Here is a 21,613-nt window from a genome sequence, read left to right as displayed (position 1 = left end):
TAAGTGATCAAGTAACCAGATTAAATTATTATTGCTCAAAGTACAGCAACATAAATTGTTACTGCACCTGTTAATGAATAGCACATTACATATTGTATTACATTAGTATATTGCACATTACCCATATAGCTTATTGCACATGTTCAATTAAAAATGATCTCAGACTGAGGAGATTCAGAGTTTATGGCAGATGGAAAAAAGGTATTTTTTAGTCTGTTTGTGCGTACACGGATTGACCTAAAGCGTCTGTCTAATGGGAGGAGCTCAAGCAAAGAATTTCCAGGATGAGTTTTGTCCTTGAGAATGTTTTTGGACCTTCTCACACATAGGGTCTTAAACAAAAGTTCGAGTGATGGTAGTTCAGTCCCAGCAGCCTTGGTGCAGCTGTTGTACCAGGTCATCACGCAGTTAGTTAAGATGCTCTCTATGGTGCATCAATAGAAATTAACCAGCAGCTTCTCGGGGAGGTCAGCTCTCCTTAGCTTCCTGAGAAAATAGAGGCGTTGTTGTGCTTTGCCTATTATAGCCAAGTTGTCGTCAGCCCAGGACAGGTCCTCTGAGATGGTGACTCCTAGAAACTTAAAGCTGGAAACTCACTCCACAGCATCTGCATTGATTGTTATCGGACTGTGATTGGTTTTTTTAGTGGTCTCCACAATTTTAAAATATTTTGCTCAAAGCCCAAGTTATAGCACTCAAAAGGCTACATCATCCTATTCAGTCAAAACTGAGAAAACCAAGTTTAAATATTCTAATTGTTCCATTCTGACACATTTACATTACTGAATGAACACAGTGAGTGTACAACACAATCATAGTGGCTATAGTGACAGTTCATAACAATCTGCTAGTGCTTTTATTTTTAACTTTTTTTGTTATTATTATGGCACTTTTAAGGGTTCTACAATGAAAGCTGTAAAATAGAAGGTAAATTATATTTCAACAAGGGGGCTCCGCCCCCTGCTCGCTTCGCTCGCCTACCCCCGCTGTTGGGTAACCCGAAATACATTGATGAATGTATGAGATACAGTAATCCCTCGCTATATCGCGCTTCGCCTTTCGCGGCTTCACTCCATCGCGGATTTTATATGTAAGCATATTTAAATATATATCGCGGATTTTTCGCTGCTTCGCGGGTTTCTGTGGACAATGGGTCTTTTAACTTCTGGTACATGCTTCCTCAGTTGGTTTGCCCAGTTGATTTCATACAAGGGACGCTATTGGCAGATGGCTGAGAAGCTACCCAACTTACTTTCTCTCTCTCTCTCTCTCTTGCGCTGACGTAGGGGGGTGTGAGCAGGGGGGCTGTTCGCACACCTAGACCATACGGACGCTCGTCTAAAAATGCTGAAAGATTATCTTCACGTTGCTATCTTTTGTGCAGCTGCAGCTGCTTCCTGAAACGACATGCTGAACGGTGCTTCGCATACTTAAAAGCACGAAGGGCACGTATTGATTTTTTTATCTGTCTCTCTCTATCTCTCTCTCTGCTCCTGACGGAGGGGGTGTCAGCTGCCGCCTTCAACAGCTTTGTGCCGTGGTGCTTCGCATACTTAAAAGCCAAACAGCACTATTGATTTGTTTGCTCCTTTGAAGAGGAAGATATGTTTGCATTCTTTTAATTGTGAGACTGAACTGTCATCTCTGTCTTGTCATGGAGCACAGTTTAAACTTTTGAAAAAGAGACAAATGTTTGTTTGCAGTGTTTGAATAACGTTCCTGTCTCTCTACAACCTCCTGTGTTTCTGCGCAAATCTGTGACCCAAGCATGACAATATAAAAATAACCATATAAACATATGGTTTCTACTTCGCGGATTTTCTTATTTCGCGGGTGGCTCTGGAACGCAACCCCCGCGATGGAGGAGGGATTACTGTATATTGGAGTGTAAAGGTGTAGATGACGAACAAAGGAAGTATATTCATTAATCCTAATGAATGTCCACTAATAGTGGACTCATTACAGAATGCGTTGTCAGCTAATTGGCGGAATTGTTTATCGGCCGTCTGTCGTTCCTTTCTTTGCCGTTTATCTATTCACTCTGCTGTTTGAGAGGCGCGTTGTAGGCGCCTACGCTCATTAATTGTATTCAGGCGGGCTCGCTTCTGTATGTATCTCCGTCAGTTGTGGTCGTTCGTTTTGAACCCGTGCCTGCTTTGCTTCCGCAGTTTCCAACACGCGTTGTAGGCGTCTATGCACACTGTATTTGTCCACGCGGGCTCGTTTTTGTAGCTCCATTAGTCGAGCTGTTTGGTTTTGAAGCCGAGACAGTTTTGCTTCCGCAGTTTCAGATACGTGTTGTAGGCGCCCACGTCTATTGTTTTTATCCATGCGGGCTCGCATCTTTGTGGACCTGTGGGGCCTCCGTAGGTGTGTTAGAAGCGCGTGGACCATGCTGTGTAGTGTGGCCGTTTAGTTCAGAAGTGCGTTGTAGGCGCATGCGCCTTTCGTACTTTCACGCGCCTTCCGCATCTTTGTGGACCTGTCGGGCCTCCATAGCCTCTTCTGTTTGACTCTGGGGTGCACCGCGGAATCCTCTTTTTTGTGTGGCTGTGTTGTTACCTATGGGCGCGTTGCCTCATTTCTTACTTACTTTAGTGGAGCTCCTTCTTTCTCGGTGGATCAGACTTCGCTCGCTGTCGGCGCCTGCGCACTATGTCTCATGCGTCCATGGGCATGCCATGTACCTGCGTCCATATCCGGTTTACCATTCTCGGTTAGTAATATGGATACTTATGAATGTCAGTTCTACTTTACTTAAATAATAGCTGGGTAACTATAAAGGCTACACCACCATTTTAAAAGTGTTGTTACTGTTGGGATCTACACTGGCAATCGGAAGGTTGCCGGTTCGAATCCCGTAAATGCCAATAGGGACTCTGCTTTGTTGGGCCCTTGAGCAAGGCCCTTAACCTGCAATTGCTGAGCACTTTGAGTAGTGAGAAAAGCGCTATATAAATGTGAAGAATTATTATATATTTTATACCGTGTTACAGAATAAGAGGACAATGTATTTTCCAATTAAACCAAGGAGTTACTTTTAATAAAAGCAAGTATTTAGTTATTTGAAGGAAGGCTGCATGAAACTGTATTTTATACTTGTTTACCAAGTACATTGAATAGTATTTCTGATTTTTTGCTGTGGTATTGAATTGGTATTGAGTTATCATAAAATTTAACTGGTACTGGTATAGACCACATAAACTGTGATATTATGACAACTAGAGATGCTCTAACCAGTCAGATTTTATTTTCTTTCCCCATTAAAAAAAACTTTTTAAACTAATCTCCTGCATAATCAGACACAGTAGTGTATTTTAATAATTAAACTATAAACCACATGTGTTAGTTGTTCATTTTTATTAACAAAATGTAGTTCTTGAGGCTTTTTGTACAGTGAACATAATATACCATACCAATACCATAACATTTTCCCTAAATACATACTTTAACAAGTACAAAAAAATTTATCTATGATACATATGGCATAAAAGAAAATAAAATGCTTCTCATAATTACAAGCTGTCATATTGTTTAGTTTTCTTCTGTAATGTACCTGTATCTGAAACAAGGCTTAATTAACAAAAGTAGTTTTCACCATTTCTCTAAATTATATATATATATATATATATATATATATATATATATATTCTCACATAATTCATATTTGCAATTAAACGTTGAATACATGTAAATATAAATGCACTTATACGTATTAATCATTTTAAATCATTAACAGCTTTTTATTCATCATATCAACTAGACATTCGTAATTCTTGAGTTGTAATTTAAAATGGTAATCATATTTTATATTATGCAGTACTTGTTTCTAATCAAAACGTATAGTATATGACAACAAAAAATACTAATCTTTTAAAAAATTGCCTTTTTTTTTCTAAGCAGCAATTTCAAATTCATTTTTATCTTTTCTTTTTCAAATTAAAAATGTAAGCTGCTGCATTTTAAACAAGCTCACTGTTCAAATTCCAGAGGTGCCCATTTCAATTTCAAGGACAAAATAAAGGTCTGAATTCCTAAAGTAGCTTTTCCTGCCATTTGTCTAGTTGCACAGGACAACTTCTCCAATTACTTTTTCAGTTTATTACTCTACTTTCTTAAAAGTAAAGTAGAGTACACCAGTACCTCACATTTACTGATAAAATAAGCTTCCACTCGATGACTCCCTTTTCAGAATGCAGAAAGTTTTGTGCTGGTTCAACTACCGTAATACTTTGCGTAAGGGAGCACTGCAACTAAATTACTGTAAAGCTTAGAAAAACAGAGACTGAAAATATTGTTTTTTTGGCTTTTTTAAGCCTTTTTACTGGTCAAGTCTTTCTTTAGTGAAAATTGGCCGATTTTGATTTGTGGCCAATTGATTGGAGCATCCCTAATAACCCCCTCCTTTAACCACCACCTTATCGTGGTGGAGGGGTTTGCGTGTCCCAATGATCCTAGGAGCACTGTTGTCCGGGGCTTTATGCCCCTGGTAGGGCCACCCAAGGCAAACTGGTCCTAGGTGAGGGATGAGACAAAGAGCGGTTAAACAAACCTCCTATGAAGAAAAACAATTTTGGACGGCGTTTTCCCTTGCCTGGACGTGGGTCACCGGGCCCCACTCTGGAGCCAGGCCTGGAGGTGGGGCTCGATGGCGAGCGCCTGGTGGCCGGGCCTGCATCCATGGGGCTCGGCCGGGCACAGCCCGAAGAGGCAACGTGGGTCCCCCTTCCCATGGGCTCACCACCTATGGGAGGGGCCAAGGAGGTCGGGTGCAGTGTGAGTTGGGTGGTGGCCGAAGGCGGGGACCTTGGCGGTCCGATCCTCGGCTACAGAAACTGGCTCTTGGGACGTGGAATGTCACCTCTCTGAAGGGGAAGGAGCCTGAGCTAGTGCGCAAAGTTGAGAGGTTCCAGCTAGATATAGTCGGACTCACCTCGATGCACAGCTTGGACTCTGGAACCAATCTCCTTGAGAGGGGCTGGACTCTGTACCACTCTGGAGTTGCCCCCGGTGAGAGGCGCCGAGCAGGTGTGGGTATACTTATTGTCCCCCAACTTGGAGCCTGTACATTGGGGTTTACCCCGGTGGACGAGAGGATAGCCTCCCTTCGCCTTCGGGTGGGGGGATGGGTCCTAACTGTTGTTTGTGCGTATGCACCGAACAGCAGTTCGGAGTACCCACCCTTTTTGGAGTCCCTGGAGGGGGTGCTAGAGGGCATACCTTCAGGGGACTCCCTCGTTCTGCTTCGAGACGTCAATGCTCACGTGGGCAATGACAGTGAGACCTGGAAGGGCGTGATTGGGAGGAATGGCCCCCCTGATCTGAACCCGAGCGGTGTTTTGTTATTGGACTTCTGTGCTCGTCATGGATTGTCCATAACAAACACCATGTTCAAGCACAGGGGTGTTCATATGTGCACTTGGCACCAGGACACCCTAGGCCTCAGTTCGATGATCGACTTTGTGGTCGTGTCGTCGGACTTGCGGCCACATGTCTTGGACACTCGGGTGAAGGGGGGGGGGGGAGCTGTCAACTGATCACCACCTGGTGGTGAGTTGGCTTCGATGGTGGGGGAGGATGCCGGTCAGGCGTGGTAGGCCCAAACGTGTTGTGAGGGTCTGCTGGGAACGTCTGGCAGAGCCCCCTGTCAGAAGTAGCTTCAACTCCCACCTCTGGCAGAACTTCGACCACATCCCGAGGGAGGTGGGGGACATTGAGTCCGAATGGGCCATGTTCCGTGCCTCTATTGTTGAGGCAGCTGAAAGGAGCTGTGGCTGTAAGGTGGTCGGTGCCTGTCGTGGCGGCAATCCCCGAACCCGTTGGTGGACACCGGCGGTGAAGGTTGCCGTCAAGCTGAAGAAGGAGTCCTACAGGACCCTTTTGTCCTGTGGGACCCCGGAGGCAGCTGATAGGTACCGGCAGGCCAAGCGGAATGCGGCTTTGGTGGTTGCTGAGGCAAAAACTCGGGCATGGGAGGAGTTTGGGGAGGCCATGGAGAACGACTTTCGGACAGCTTCGAGGAGATTCTGGTCCACCATCCGGCGTCTAAGGAAGGGGAAGCAGTGCAGTGTCAACACTGTATATGGTGGGGATGGTGCGCTGCTGACCTCGACTTGGGACGTTGTGGGTCGGTGGGGGAATACTTCGAAGACCTCCTCAATCCCATTAACATGCCTTCCAATGAGGAAGCAGAGCCTGGGGACTCAGAGGTGGGCTCCCCCATCTCTGGGACTGAGGTCACCGAGGTGGTCAAAAAACTCCTTGGTGGCAGGGCCCCGGGGGTGGATGAGATACGCCCGGAGTTCCTCAAGGCTCTGGATGTTGTAGGACTGTCTTGGCTGACACGCCTCTGCAACATCGCATGGACATCAGGGACAGTGCCTCTGGATTGGCAGACCGGGGTGGTGGTCCCCCTCTTTAAGAAGGGGGATCGGAGGGTGTGTTCCAACTACAGAGGGATCACACTCCTCAGCCTCCAAAGAAAAGTCTATTCAGGGGTCCTGGAGAGGAGGGTCCGTCGGGTAGTCGAGCCTCTGATTCAGGAGGAACAGTGTGGTTTTCGTCCTGGTCGCGGAACAGTGGATCAGCTCTATACCCTTAGCAGGGTCCTGGAGGGTGCATGGGAGTTTGCCCAACCAGTCTACATGTGTTTTGCGGACTTGGAAAAGGCATTCGACCGTGTCCTCGGGGAATCCTGTGGGGGGTACTCCGAGAGTATCGGGTACCGGCCCCCCTGATAAGGGCTGTTCAGTCCCTGTACGATCGGTGCCAGAGCTTGGTCTGCATTGCCGGCAGTAAGTCGAACCCGTTTCCAGTGAGAGTTGGACTCCGCCAGGGCTGCCCTTTGTCACCGATTCTGTTCATAACTTTTATGGACAGAATTTCTAGGCGCAGCCAGGGCGTTGAGGGGGTCCGGGTTGGTGGGCACAGGATTGGGTCACTGCTTTTTGCAGATGATGTTGTCCTATTTGCTTCATCAGGTGGAGTGCCCTCTCAGGGTTGGTAGCGAGATCCTGCCCCAAGTGGAGGAGTTCAAGTATCTCGGGGTCTTGTTCACGAGTGAGGGAAGAATGGAGCGTGAGATCGACAGGCGGATCGGTGCGGCATCCGCAGTAATGCGGGTGCTGCATCGGTCTGTCGTGGTGAAAAAGGAGCTGAGCCGCAAGGCGAAGCTCTCAATTTACCAGTCGATCTATGTTCCTACCCTCACCTATGGTCATGAGCTATGGGTAGTGACCGAAAGAACGAGATCGCGAATACAAGCGGCTGAAATGAGTTTCCTCCGCAGGGTGTCTGGGCTTTCCCTTAAAGATAGGGTGAAAAGCTCAGTCATCCGGGAGGGGCTCAGAGTAGAGCCGCTGCTCCTCCGCATCGAGAGGAGTCAGATGAGGTGGCTCAGGCATCTCATCAGGATGCCTCCTGGACGCCTCCCTGGTGAGGTGTTCCGGGCACGTCTAACCGGGAGGAGGCCCCGGGGAAGACCCAGGACACGCTGGAGGGACTATGTCTCTCAACTGGCCTGGGAACGCCTTGGGATTCTCCCGGAAGAGCTAGAAGAAGTGGCCGGGGAGAGGGAAGTCTGGGCATCTCTGCTCAAGCTGCTGCCCCCGCGACCCAACCTCGGATAAGCGGGAGACAATGGATGGATGGATGGATCCCTAACTAACAACCTTTTATGCAAAAAAACAAAACACGGAATTGAGAAAAGACCATTCCTAATATTTAGGAGTTAGTTATCGACTCAACTATTCCAAACTTTTTCAATAGGCCAGAGGTGATTCATAATGCAGCCCTCCCTCCCCTGCATGTACATACGTATGTAACTATCTATCTCAAAAACTTCTGCACAAATTTTGCAAATTGGTAGGACTGGCAGGTTAAATAAACAATTTCTATAGCAGTTATTGTTGGACAAACCATTTATGACGGATATGAACATTGGTACTGGACCAAAAACAACAGGCCTGAAACTTGTAACAAGGCAAACATGATGCAACCTGTATTAAAATGATATCTAGGGCAACAACTACCAAAGTCAATAAGGGTGGAATAGTACTTTGAACATGTATCCGATAAGGCACATCTGTATTCCTTCAGGAGTATTCCTTCAAGTGTTCAGTGTAAGCCAGGGCGTGAACAGCCAGACCAGTCTTCTTCCAGAGCCTTTCCAAGCGGCGGACAATTTGTTTCATGTTACGCAATTCTGCTGTAAACCATGGAGAGGTCCGGGTAGTAGGTACAATCAAGGATTTAATAAGTGCATAATGATCCAAAATTTGTGATAATGTGGAATTATATAGAGACAAAATCTGCATAGGGCAAGACAACCGAGAAACATCATGGAAACAAGAAGCACCGATAGACACAGAAAAGGATACCTGATGAATATTCTTGATATTATGATAGGTTAGTTTAGATTTTAGACTTATTTTAGGCAGGGGATAAGTGAAACTAAATTCAATCAGCTTGTGATCTGAGATACTGATAACAGAACCAGATGTACAAACATTCTGCAGACCAGTGGAACATACAAGATCCAGAATATGGCCCTTAGCATGGGTTGAAAAACCAACATGTTGCACAAAACTGAAACAATCCAGTCCAGAACGTAGCTCGTGAGCAAATGGACAGTCAGTATCCTCATGAATATCAAGGTCACCAAGCAAAATAACTACAGTAGACATGCCACAGACAAGAGTGAGAATTTCATAAAGATGAGAGAACAAAATCTGGCTGAAGCTTAAGAGGCCTGTAAATAAATATTATGTGCAGCGAAGCCTTTCCAGTGATTTTAACAACCAGGTATTCAAAAGAAGTAATGTTGTGAATATCAACAATCCTCCACCTCAGCCCGTCAGAGGGAGTTTAGACAAGTAACCATAGTACAACAACGACTGCCATCAGTATTGTTAGCCAACAGGGTGCTGGTGGAAATTGGGCTACTGTTGGCCAAAGGAGAAGAAGAGGGGGGAGACGTTACTGGAGGCAGGTGGAGAGGAGGAAAGTAAAGAGAGTGGAACTGAGGGTAGGAACTTTGAATGTTGGCAGTATGACTGGTAATGTGAGAGAGTTAGCCGATATGATGGAGAGAATGAAGGTTGATATATTGTGCGTGCAAGAGACTAAATGGAAGGGGAGTAAAGCCAGGTGGATTGGAGGTGGATTCAGATTGTTCTATCATGGTGTGGATGGGAGGAGAAATGGGGTAGGAGTTATTCTGAAGGAACAGTATGTCAAGAGTGTTTTGGAGGTGAAAAGAGTGTCAGGCAGAGTAATAATTATGAAGATGGAAATTGGAGGTGTGATGATGAATGTTGTTAGTGCATATGCACTGCAAGTTGAGTGTGCAATGGGTGAGAAAAAAGATTTTAGGAGTGAATTGGATGAAGTGATGAACAGTGTACTCATGGGACAGAAAGTGGCGATTGGAGCGGATTTTAATGGGCATGTTGGTTAAGGGAACAGTGGAGACAAGCAGGTGATGGGTAGGTATGGTGTAAAGGAGAGGAATGAAGAAGGTCAGAGGATAGTGGATTTTGCCAAAAGGATGGTCATGGCTGTGGTGAATACGTATTTTAAGAAGAGGGAGGAAAATAGGGTTACGTACAAGAGTGGAGGAAGATGCACACAAGAAGATAACATCCTATGCAGAAGAGTTGATCTGAAGGAGATTGAAGACTGCAAAGTGGTGGCAGGGGAAAGTGTAGTTAAGCAGCATAGGATGGTGGTCTGTAGGATGACGCTGGCAATCAAGTAGAGGACGAGAGTGAGGGCAGAGCCGAGTTGAAAAAGGAAGACTGCAAGGTTCAGTTTAGGGAGGAGGTGAGACAGGCACTGGGTGGCAGTGAAGAGTTACCAGACAGCTGGGAAACTACAGCAGATGTAGTAAGGGTGACAGCAAGAAGGGTGCTTGGCGTGACAGCGGAAAGAGGAAAAGGAAACCTGGTGGTGGAATGAGGAAATACAGGAGAGTATACAGAGGAAGAGGATGGAAAAGAAGAAGTAGGATAGTCAGTGAGATGCAGAAAGTAGACAAGAGTACAAGGAGATAAGGCGCAAGGTGAAGAGAGAGGTGGCAAAGGCTAAAGAAAAGGCATATGAGAGCTTGGACACTAAGGAGGGAAAAAAGGACCTGTGCCGATTGGCTAAACAGAGGGACCAAGCTGGGAAAGATGTGCAGCAGGTTAGGGTGATAAAGGATAATGATGGAAACGTACTCACAAGCGAGGAGAGTGTGTGGAGCAGATGGAAAGAGTACTTTGAGAGGCTGATAAATGAAGAGAACGAGAGAGAGAGAAGAGGTTGGATGATGTGGAGATAGTGAATCAGGAGGTGCAATGGATTAGCAAGGAGGAAGTAAGGACAACTATGAAGAGGATGGAAAAATGGAAAGGCCGTTGATCCAGATGACATACCTGTGGAAGCATGGAGGTGTTTAGGAGATATGGCAGTGGAGTTTTTAACCAGATTGTTTAATGGAATCTTGGAAAGTGAGAGGATACCTGAGGAGTGGAGAAGAAGTGTACTGGTGCCGATATTTAAGAATAAGGGGGATGTGTAGGACTGTAGTAACTACAGGGGGATAAAATTGATGAGCCACAGCATGAAGTTATGGGAAAGAGTAGTAGAAGCTATGTTAAAAAGTGAGGTGATGATTAGTGAGCAGCAGTATGGTTTCATGCCAAGAAAGAGCACCACAGATGCAATGTTTGCTCTGAGGATGTTGATGGACAAGTTTAGAGAAGGCCAGAAGTAGTTGCATTGTATCTTTGTGGACCTGGAGAAAGCATATGACAGGGTGCCTCGAGAGGACCTGTGGTATTGTATGAGGAAGTCAGGAGTGGCAGAGAAGTATGTAAGAGTTGTACAGGATATGTACGAGGGAAGCGTGACAGTGGTGAGGTCTGCGGTAGGAGTGACGGATGCATTCAAGTTGGAGGTGGGATTACATCAGGGATCGGCTCTGAGCCGTTTCTTATTTGCAATGGTGAAGGGACAGGTTGACAGACAAGATTAGACAGGAGTCCCCGTGGACTATGATGCTTGCTGATGACATTGTGATCTGTAGCAATTATAGGGAGCAGGTTGAGAAGACCCTGGAGAGGTGGAGATATGCTCTAGAGAGGAGAGGAATGAAGGTCAGTAGGAACAAAACAGAATACATGTGTGTAAATGAGAGGGAGGTCAGTGGAATGGTGAGGATGACAAGAGTAGAGTAGGCGAAGGTGGAGGAGTTTAAATACTTGGGATCAACAGTACATAGTAATGGGGATTGTGGAAGAGAGGTGAAAAAGAGAGTGCAGGCAGGGTGGAATGGGTGGAGAAGAGTGTCAGGAGTAATTTGTGACAGACGGGTATCAGCAAGAGTGAAAGGGAAGGTCTACAGGATGGTAGTGAGACCAGCTATGTTATATGGGTTGGAGACAGTGGCACTGACCAGAAAGCAGGAGACAGAGCTGGAGGTAGCACAGTTAAAGATGCTAAGATTTGCACTGGGTGTGACGAGGATGGATAGGATTAGAAATGAGTACATTAGAGGGTCAGCTCAATTTGGACAGTTGGGAAACAAAGTCAGAGAGGCGAGATTGCATTGGTTTGGACATGTGCAGAGGAGAGATGCTGGGTATATTAGGAGAAGGGTGCTATGGATAGAGCTGCCAAGGAAGAGGAAAAGAGGAAGGCCTAAGCGAAGGTTTATGGATGTGGTGAGAAAGGACATGCAGGTGAGGGGCGTAACAGAACAAGATGCAGAGGACAGAAAGATATGGAAGAAGATGATCCGCTGTGGCAACTCCTAAAGGGAGCAGCCGAAAGAAGAAGAGAGTAATGGCAAGCTCCATGCATAAGCCGTATATCACCACATCCAGTCTGGAGTGCATTATTGTGTTGAAGAGTAGGTAATCATCATTAGAAAAACCAATATCAGCCACCACCATCTTAGCCAGAAGTCATAAACTAACTCCAACTTGAGCAATAAATATAGTCAGCCTAAGAAATTCTTAATCCTAGTTAACTAAGAAAGTAAAGACTTACTCACCAACCATGCCAGCTCAGGGAGAGTACAGGGGAGAGGGCTCGCGGAATAAAAAATTTGACAAAAACTCCATCATGAATCAAGTGAGAATCTGTCCATAAAACAAACAGCACGAGCAAGGCAGAGGACATAGTAACAGCAGCAAAGAAAAACAGAGCAAAAAGACACTGGTGAGAAGCGGCAGCCAGGTCCCGGACAGTGTACTCTCATACGGAACCAGAGCTCCAAAGTTTTATTGTTAAAATCATTGCATTTACACACTACTTTTAACAACATGAGTGATGGGAGCAATTTTAAGAGAATAAGAGCAATACCAGAGAAAAGTGAAGAGATAATTATACAGGTGAATAAAGGAGTTAAGAAAAGTAAATAAACTTTAATCTGGACAGTATGAATGGGATGAATATGTGAGTGAATTAAGATTTTGGGGGCGGGGGGGGGGCTTTAATATTTCCATGCCCAATACTAAAGATAGTTGAATAATAAACAGATATGTCAGCTAATAACGCTACTTTTTATCTAATAAGATGATCAGCAAATGTTAGAGCAAGTAGGCAAGTCCTTTTGGACATGCATTCCAAATAACACCTGGCAGGTTTCATTAAACAAAGGTCAGATGTGTAACTAGGGTGTGATATGAGCATATGAAAACCGCAACAGTTTTAAAAAGCACAAGAGTGTCTAAAAAACATGATAAATAATAAGCAGTTAATTTGGTGATGGTGGCAGAACAAAAGTCAGGTAAAAGATTAATACTAACACCGAAATCAACCAGCAATGGTTGAGTAATCTGGAAGAGTTTCCAGGTTATGGAGAAAATAATATGGGATAGAATTGTCTTAGTTGAGTCAAAATCATGAAACTATTAGCTTTATGACCATAAAGAGGAAAACAATTACAAAGGGTTAGACCAAACAAGCATACTAAATCAAGTGTGTTTTCCTGGTTATCAGTTTAGAAGGCAATTTGTTGACTACCCAGGATCAGTGTGCTTCTTGCTTTGCATATCAGAATCTGCTCAGTATCCAGACTCAAACAGATAGCATTAACCCCTTAACCGCCCTCTGCCGGATATATCCGGCACCGTTGTTTTATTGCTAACGCCATACTGCCGGAATTATCCGGCACATTTGCCTGTGGTTATATGAATGCCTGGCAAGTAGTATAACTGACGGTTTGGCGTGGGTATTATTACTACGTTGTATTTCGACAAGTCTGTGGTTGTTTTGGCCGGTCATGTGACGTGATTCGCATGTAACAGCTGTGAATATGGCGAAACGTAAACTGACTTCAAGTGAGGCTTTGCAGGCGATTTTGGACAGTTCTGATCATGATTGTAGCAGTTCTGAAGAAGGTTTTAGCGACAATGATGAGCAGCAACGTGCGCTGCATGATACTGTGAATGAAGACGCATCGGATGACGGCGATGAGTGGGTGTATCCCCAACATCTCATCTGGACTGCTGCCCGAGGTGAACTACCTTTTCTGCATCCGTTTGAGGCAACGTGTGGCTTTATTGTTGATGTAAACAATTACACTGCTGAGCAGTTTTATGAGCTGTTTGTGTCACCTGATTTGATCAGACATTTTGCTCATCAGACAAATCTGTATGCAGCACAGTTTATTGAGAAAAATCCCAATTTACCTCCACATTCCCGTGTTCGTGCTTGGGTAGACACTGATGAAAACGAAATGAAAAAATTCATTGGGATTTTGATGTTGATGGGAATAATCAGAAAACCAGATATTGAGATGTACTGGTCTACAGATCCTATGTATGCAACACCTATTTTTGCAGCTGTCATGACACGTAACCGATTCTCTTTGCTGCTGAAATTCTTTCATTTGAATGACAACAGAAATGAGCCAGATAAGAAAGATCCAAACCGCGACCGCTTGTTCAAGCTACGTCCTTTGATTGATCATTTATTTGAAGCATTTCAGTTGCCCTACATGCCAGGACCGTCAGTTACAGTTGATGAAAGTTTATTGTTGTGGAAGGGCCGCTTACAGTTTCGACAGTATCTACCATTGAAAAGGGCACGGTTTGGTATCAAGATGTTTTGCTTAGCTGAGAATTCAGGTTACATTTATAGATTTCGTGTATACACTGGCAAAGAGGATCCTATGAGTAGTATTTCAGCAGTGTTCCAAATGAATGTAAGGACTTTGGACTTTCAGAAAAACGCTGTCGTGTCTGTTCAAAGAAGGGTCAGCGTAGAGACGTCAAGACCTTCTGCTCAAAGTGTCCCAGCAATCCAGGACTTTGTGCAGTTCCCTGCTTTGGCCTGTGGCACAGCAAACTCAAATACTGGGAATGAAACTATGATTGACTGAACTACTTTTGACTTTTGAATTACTTTTGACTGTTCCATTTTGTAGTAGACAATAAATCCAGAAGCCTGAGAAAAGGTACATTTTGTGTTTTATTATGTGTTTGCCCATTTCTAGAACTTGCACAACATTTAGTGGTCAATACTGCTTGAATAAATGTAAAAAATGTAAAAAAAATGTAAAAAAGTAAAAAAACGAAAATTGTTCAGATTTCGCCTGGCGTGGGGAATATTTAGGGAGTTGGCGGTTAAAGGGTTAAAAAAGAAACCAGTTCTCAGTAAACAATCAAACTGGTTGTAGACTTCCACAAGGCACTCTTGTTAGTCACTTCCTATTGGCTAATTATCAGTGTAAGAATTCTTTAATTGTCATCACTCCTGTTTTCTGTGCCTGACTTTCGCTGCTTTTAATAAAAGGCCAGCAAAGTGCCATAAATTTTACTAATTCTATACTAAAAGCATAGGTCCCGCGAACTAAACTAATTCTTCATTTAGTAATCTCTCTAGCCAGGCCATTTACAGAATGACACCAAAAGTAAAGTGTATTTTGTGTTATGTTTAGTTAATGTAGTTGTTTTTTTTCTATATGCTATGAACATACTGTATATGATGCAAATTAAATTTTTAGGAATGTTACTTAAGATTAATTAAGATTACCAAAGTTTCATTGATCAAGCACCGACATCCATGGAGGAGTTAGCCAGCAATTATAAAAGTATATGGTGAAGGAGACGGAGACCAGCTAAAAGAAAGATCACATCAAGACCCCAGACAACTAAACAACCGACATTTTGAATAGTTAGGTAAAGACAACTGAAAAACTCTCGGAAGATACTTTTATTTCACATCCGAATGATGTAGTGGTTAAGCTGACTCTCAACGCTAAATTAGCTGGGTATGGATTGTTACAGATGCACAAGAGTAGTATCTCTGCTAGCACTGGTTCAGACTTTACCCCTGCAGCTGCAGGGACAATTATAATAATAAATATTTTATTTAAATTGCACCTTTCCCATGATCAAATCGCTTTAGGTTCAGGCTCCTCGCAACCTTTTAATTGGGTAAGGAAAATTATTTTACATTTGCTGGATGTTGTTATCTAAGCCAACTTGCACATTCTGGGATAGAAGTACATAGGATTTTTTTTAACATGTGCAACACAGGCGGGTGAAGTGACTTGCACAGTGTCTCTGACTGAGGCAGATACTGGAACTAAACCAGAAAACTTGCCTTATCATCTTTGATAATGGATGGATTGATATGTTAAATTTTTTTAGTGTACATGAAGTTAAACTCAAACAGAAATGTATATAAACATAATAAACACAACTTTTCACTTGCTTCAATTCTCTTCAGAGTGAAAAGAACATTTTCTATTTTATCATACTTTTGGAAATTCAGGCTTCATCTCACACTGCAAAAAATATATATCCACACACAAACACATAATGTAAAGCACTTTGGCTTATATATATTTATATAAATATATATGAAAAAAATTAGCGCCACCTGGTGGCCAAATACAAAACTGGCAAATGTTAAACTTCATTTTAAGGTTCAGAAATCATGCACCATTCTAGTGCTGTTACATATCTTCTAGAAAATGGACCATTGTCTCACCACAGGAAAAGAATACAGAATATAAAACTAAAATTTAAATGCTCATGCATTATTTAGTACAATGAGATAAGATAGCTAAAAAACAGAAGGCAATACATTCAAGCCTGTAATGTGGAAGTTTTGAAATACATATTATAAATTGAATTTCATCAGTACAGACAGACAGACAGACAGACAGACAGACAGACAGACAGAGACACTTTATTAATCCCAAGGGGAAATTCACAAACTCCAGCAGCAGCACATATTAGCTTAAGCAATAATTGTACATCTTCTATAGCACCTTTAAAGGTGAATAATTTTACACCAGAGTGCTACACATGAATATTTTAACACACTGTCTTAAAATCAAAGCACAAACAGCTTACTGTTGGCATGGTGAATAAACAATGGGATTTCAGCTTTTAAACAACTACACTGCAAAATCTGTACAATATAATATATAGTCCAATCTTAAATATACAGGTTTACGAGGATGTTCATATCAAAATTTGTGACTTAATTTGGATGGACTGTGTTGTTCTGGCATTCAACACAAGTCAAAAAGAAAGACTTTGAGAGTGAAAGTGTTTTATATGATGGTTGGCTGTGTGCTAGAGTTCACAGATTACTCTGTCCTCTATATGTTACACATCATTTCAATTACTGTATCTGTAATTCTTTGTGTATGGGAGAAAACAACAAAAATGAAGACTGTCCTTTGTGGATATCCAAGATCTGTTCCTGAGAAATGGTGCCAGTCCTTTGAGGGAGACCTTGAGCAAATGACCCATAATGCACAGGAGGTTTCAGAGTATGCTTGCCATCAGGTTTACATAAATGTACATAATGTGCATCCCTTGTTCATTAGAAGGTAGGGTGCAAGAACAAAATCATCTCTAAAAATAAATATGTTTGGTACTGCATAAGGTACAAGTTTGCAAATTAACTGGAGTAGCCTACAACTGGGCAGTTCCTAATACCATATATGACGCTTTTCTTATATCTAAGAGATGTCTCTGGGATATAAGATTAGCAATATGCTATCTCTATTTCACAAAACAGTAACAGATGGCAAAGGCACTGTAATCTAAAGAATGGAAAAAGATAACAGCAAAGACAAGGTATACATAAGATAAATTATTGGCGATGACTTTCAGACTATATGAGTGATTATTTGGGCAATAAGAACCATAGTCAAGGATAAAGGGACAAATTGAATACCACATATAAAATGATCTTTTGGGCCCCTGTTTATTTCCCTTCTCTAAAACAGTAAGGATATACAAGACAATGGAAACATATTGCATTTGAATGCCAAATATTGCAACATAACCAGATAAGCTGAAAATTGCCTTTGTCTCGCTTTATAACTTAAGTCTTTGAATAATATGGAACAACTGAAGAAAATATGCACAAAAATCATTAAAGCATAACGCAGCATTTTTTTTAGTTCAATTAAAAATTTTAATACAGGGGCAACTCCTATATGAGTGCACTTCACAGAGTGTACTGTAGTCAGTTACATAAAAATGTGATCTTAGAACCACAACTTTTCTAAAAAGTTGTATTTTTCTGCAGTCTTTAGACCACTGTATTTTAATTTGACATACAGTAAGATAGACAGATAAGATAGATAGATACTTTATTAATCCCAAGGGGAAATTCACATACTCCAGCAGCACCTTACTGATACAAAAACAATATTAAATTAAAGGTTGATAATAATGCAGGTAAAAAACAGACAATATCTTTGTATAATGTTAATGTTTACCCCCCCAGGGTGGAATTGAAGAGTCTCATAATTTGGGGGAGGAACGATCTTCTCAGTCTATCAGTGGAGCAGGACAGTGACAGCAGTCTGTTGCTGAAGCTGCTCTTCTGTCTGGAGATGACACTGTTTAGTGGATTTTCCATAATTGATAGGAGCCTGCTGAGTGCTCGTCGCTCTGCCACAGATGTCAAACTGTCCAGCTCCATGCCAACAATAGAGCCTGCCTTCCTCACCAGTTTGTCCAGGCGTGAGGCGTCTTTCTTCTTAATGCTGCCTCCCCAGCACACCACCGCGTAGAAGAGGGCGCTCGCCACAACCGTCTGATAGAACATCTGCAGCATCTTATTGCAGATGTTGAAGGACGCCAGCCTTCTAAGGAAGTATGGCCGGCTCTGTCCTTTCTTACACAGAGCATCAGTATTGGCAGTCCAGTCTAATTTATCATCCAGCTGCACTCCCAGGTATTTATAAGTCTGCACCATCTGCACACAGTCACCTCTGATGATCATGAGGTCCATGAGGGGTCTGGGCCTCCTAAAATCCACCACCAGCTCCTTGGTTTTGCTGGTGTTCAGGTGTAGGTGGTTTGAGTCGCACCATTTAACAAAGTCATTGATTAGGTCCCTATACTCCTCCTCCTGCCCACTCCTGATGCAGCCCACGATAGCAGTGTCATCAGCAAACTTTTGCTCGTGGCAGGACTCAGAGTTGTACTGGAAGTCCGATGTATATAGGCTGAACAGGACCGGAGAAAGTACAATCCCTTGTGGCGCTCCTGTGTTGCTGACCACAATGTCATATGTGCAGTTCCCAAGACGCACATACTGAGGTCTGTCTTTAAGATAGTCCACGATCCATGCCACTAGGTATGAATCTACTCCCATCTCTGTCAGCTTGTCCCTAAGGAGCAGAGGTTGGATTGTGTTGAAGGCGCTAGAGAAGTCTAGAAACATAATTCTTACAGCACCACTGCCTCTGTCCAAGTGAGAGAGGGATCGATGTAGCATATAGATGATGGCATCCTCCGCTCCCACCTTCTCCTGATATGCAAACTGCAGAGGGTCAAGGGCGTGTTGAACCTGTGGCCTCAGGTGGTGAAGCAGCAGCCTCTCCATGGTCTTCATCACGTGACGTCAGAGCAACAGGCCGAAAGTCATTCAGCTCACTAGGATGTGATACCTTTGGGACAGGGGTGATGCAAAATGTTTTCCAAAGCCTTGGGACTCTCCCCTGTTCCAGGCTCAGGTTGAAGATGCGCTGTAGAGGACCCCCCAGCTCCGATGCACAGACCTTCAGCAGTCGTGGTGATACTCCATCTGGACCCGCTGCTTTGCTGGCACAAAGTCTCCTCAGCTCTCTGCTCACTTGCGCTGTTGTAATTATGAGTGGGGATGTCTCTCCTATGCTGGTATCAGCAGAAGGATTTGTGGAGGGTGCAGTACTCCGAGGTGAGAGTGGGTTAGGGTGGTCAAACCTGTTAAAGAAGTTGTTCACTTGGTTTGCTCTCTTCACGTCTCTCTCGATGGTGGTACCCCGCTTCGACCTGCAGCCAGTGATTATCTTCATCCCATCCCACACTTCCTTCATGTTGTTATTCTGCAACTTCTGCTCCAGCTTTCTCCTGTACTGCTCCTTCGCCACCCTGAGCTGGACTCGGAGTTCCTTCTGCACGCGCTTGAGCTCATGCCGATCACCGCCTTTAAAAGCCCTTTTCTTCTGGTTCAAAAGGCCCTTGATGTCACTTGTAATCCATGGCTTGTTGTTAGCATAGCAGTGTACAGTTCTTACTGGAACTACAATGTCCATACAGAAGTTGATGTAGTCAGTAGTGCAGTCAACAACTTCCTCAATGTTCTCACTATGTGATCCCTGCAGGATATCCCAGTCTGTAGTTCCAAAACATTCTCTCAAAGCCTTCTCTGCCTCCGGGGTCCACTTCCTGAATGATCGTGTGGTTGCAGGTAGGACCCTCACTTTTGGTTTGTAGTAAGGCTGAAGCAGAACCAGGTTATGATCTGCTTTCCCAAGCGCAGGCAGCGGGGTGGCGCTGTATGCGTCTTTAACGTTTGCATACAGTAAATCAATAGTCTTATTTCCCCGGGTCTTACAGTCCACATGCTGGGAGAAGGCAGGTAATGTTTTGTCCAGTGTCACATGGTTGAAGTCTCCAGCGATTAGCACAAGCACCTCAGGGTGCTGCGTTTGTAACTTAGCAACAGCAGAATGGATGATGTCACTCGCTGTCTCCACGTCCGCCCGAGGAGGGATGTACACGATGACAACAATGACGTGTCCAAACTCTCTGGGCAAGTAATAGGGACGCAAACTTATGGCCAACAGTTCGATGTTCCCGCAGCAAGTGGAGACTTTGACGTTAACATGTCCAAAATTTCACCACCGTGTATTAACAGAGAGCGAGTCCTCCTCCTTTGTGTTTCCCACAGGTACTTGTATCTCTGTCCGCTCTAACTGTGCTAAACCCAGGTAGCTCCACGTTAGTATCTGGGATGGTGGTAGTTAGCCACGTTTCGCAAAAGCACAACAAACTGCATTCTCTGTAGGTTCTGACATTTTTCACCAGGGCACTATGTTAAATGATCATCATGTTTCAGCTACAGAAAAGAATAATCAGGGATTCCAAAATTCAGCTTAGATAAGAACGTAGGAAAAACATTACGAAATAAAAGTATTTTCAGATGTGATGATAAACAAACATTGCAATGCTATGTCAGTGTTTAAAGCATGTACTGTTAATATCCAAAATTGTCTTACAAAAAAATAAATAAAAATACCCTAAGCAATCTACTTGGAACGATACATGTCAATTATGTCATTTCTTGAAATCAGCAATTCAGGTTCAGCAATATCTGGCTGTGTAGATAATAAATCCTTCTTAATTTGATTATGTATCATTGGGAGGTACAGCTTATCCCAGTAGCATCTGGCATAAAGTGGTTCATGTACAATAGAGAAGGAAAAAAAAACCTAAAAATGGTTGATCTAACACAAAAGATGACCAGCCTGTGGTTTAAAATTCTGAGAACGGTGAGACAGCAGTGTTAACCATTGTTTCAACATGCCCTCCTTATAAATAATCTAATTAAACTATTATCTGTAACTATTATTTTCAGAACCTGCAGAAACAGAACTCCATGATTTTATTATTGCAATGTTACTACGTAAAAAAAACTTGCCCTTTCACCTTATCAGTGGCCTACAGCTTTTAAATATCCCAGAGCTAGCTCTACAACTAAGCTAAGTGGCAAGCAGTTCCTTCTGCATCCCAGACACATGTGTACTAAGCATTTATTCCCAAATGGCCCAGTATGAGTGTAATTAGGATCTCATCCAGGTTTGATCTCTACCTTATGCCTAAAGCCAATGGGAACCTTTTAAGGTTTCAAAAACCAGATAAAAATAAATAAAAAAATATTTAATAAAAAAATGGATTAAAAGATTGATAGAAGAATTCTGGATATTTATTTTAAAAATGCAGAAGCTTAGTATAAGTAGAAAGGGCAGTGGCTAAAATGCTGTAAACAGGTTGCTTATTTATACAAAATCCTGCTATCTTAGTCTGCAAAAAAATGTACATAACATTATTATCTAATATTATCTAAAATAAACAGAATTAAGTTCACTGGTCACAAATATAGTATGGTGGAGGTATGCATGAATGTGCATGTATATTACTTGGAATAGACATTATAGCACTTTCTTCAATTTCATTGAAACTGCAAGCTGACTTAAGAATGAAAATTGTCTCTACATAGATGAGGCCAGTGGAGGAGGACTAAGCTACTCTCACAAAACTACAGGAAATGAATTGAAAAAGGTCACGTGGGAAACCCTGCTATGTCAGCAGTGACGTTC

At 43.1% G+C, this 21,613-nt stretch overlaps 1 protein-coding gene across 1 annotated transcript in view; it reads right to left on the bottom strand.

The window, feature by feature from the left end:
• cdc73 (cell division cycle 73, Paf1/RNA polymerase II complex component, homolog (S. cerevisiae)) overlaps positions 1 to 21,613 on the bottom strand; it is a 333,940-nt gene that overhangs the window by 128,297 nt on the left and 184,030 nt on the right. The gene's annotated exons all lie outside the window — the stretch shown is intronic.

Source organism: Erpetoichthys calabaricus, chromosome 10 (assembly GCF_900747795.2).
Source record: "Erpetoichthys calabaricus chromosome 10, fErpCal1.3, whole genome shotgun sequence".
Classification (NCBI taxonomy): domain Eukaryota; kingdom Metazoa; phylum Chordata; class Cladistia; order Polypteriformes; family Polypteridae; genus Erpetoichthys; species Erpetoichthys calabaricus.
The sequence above is the reverse complement of the archived record's forward strand: the minus strand, read 5'-3'. Positions and strand labels throughout refer to the sequence as shown.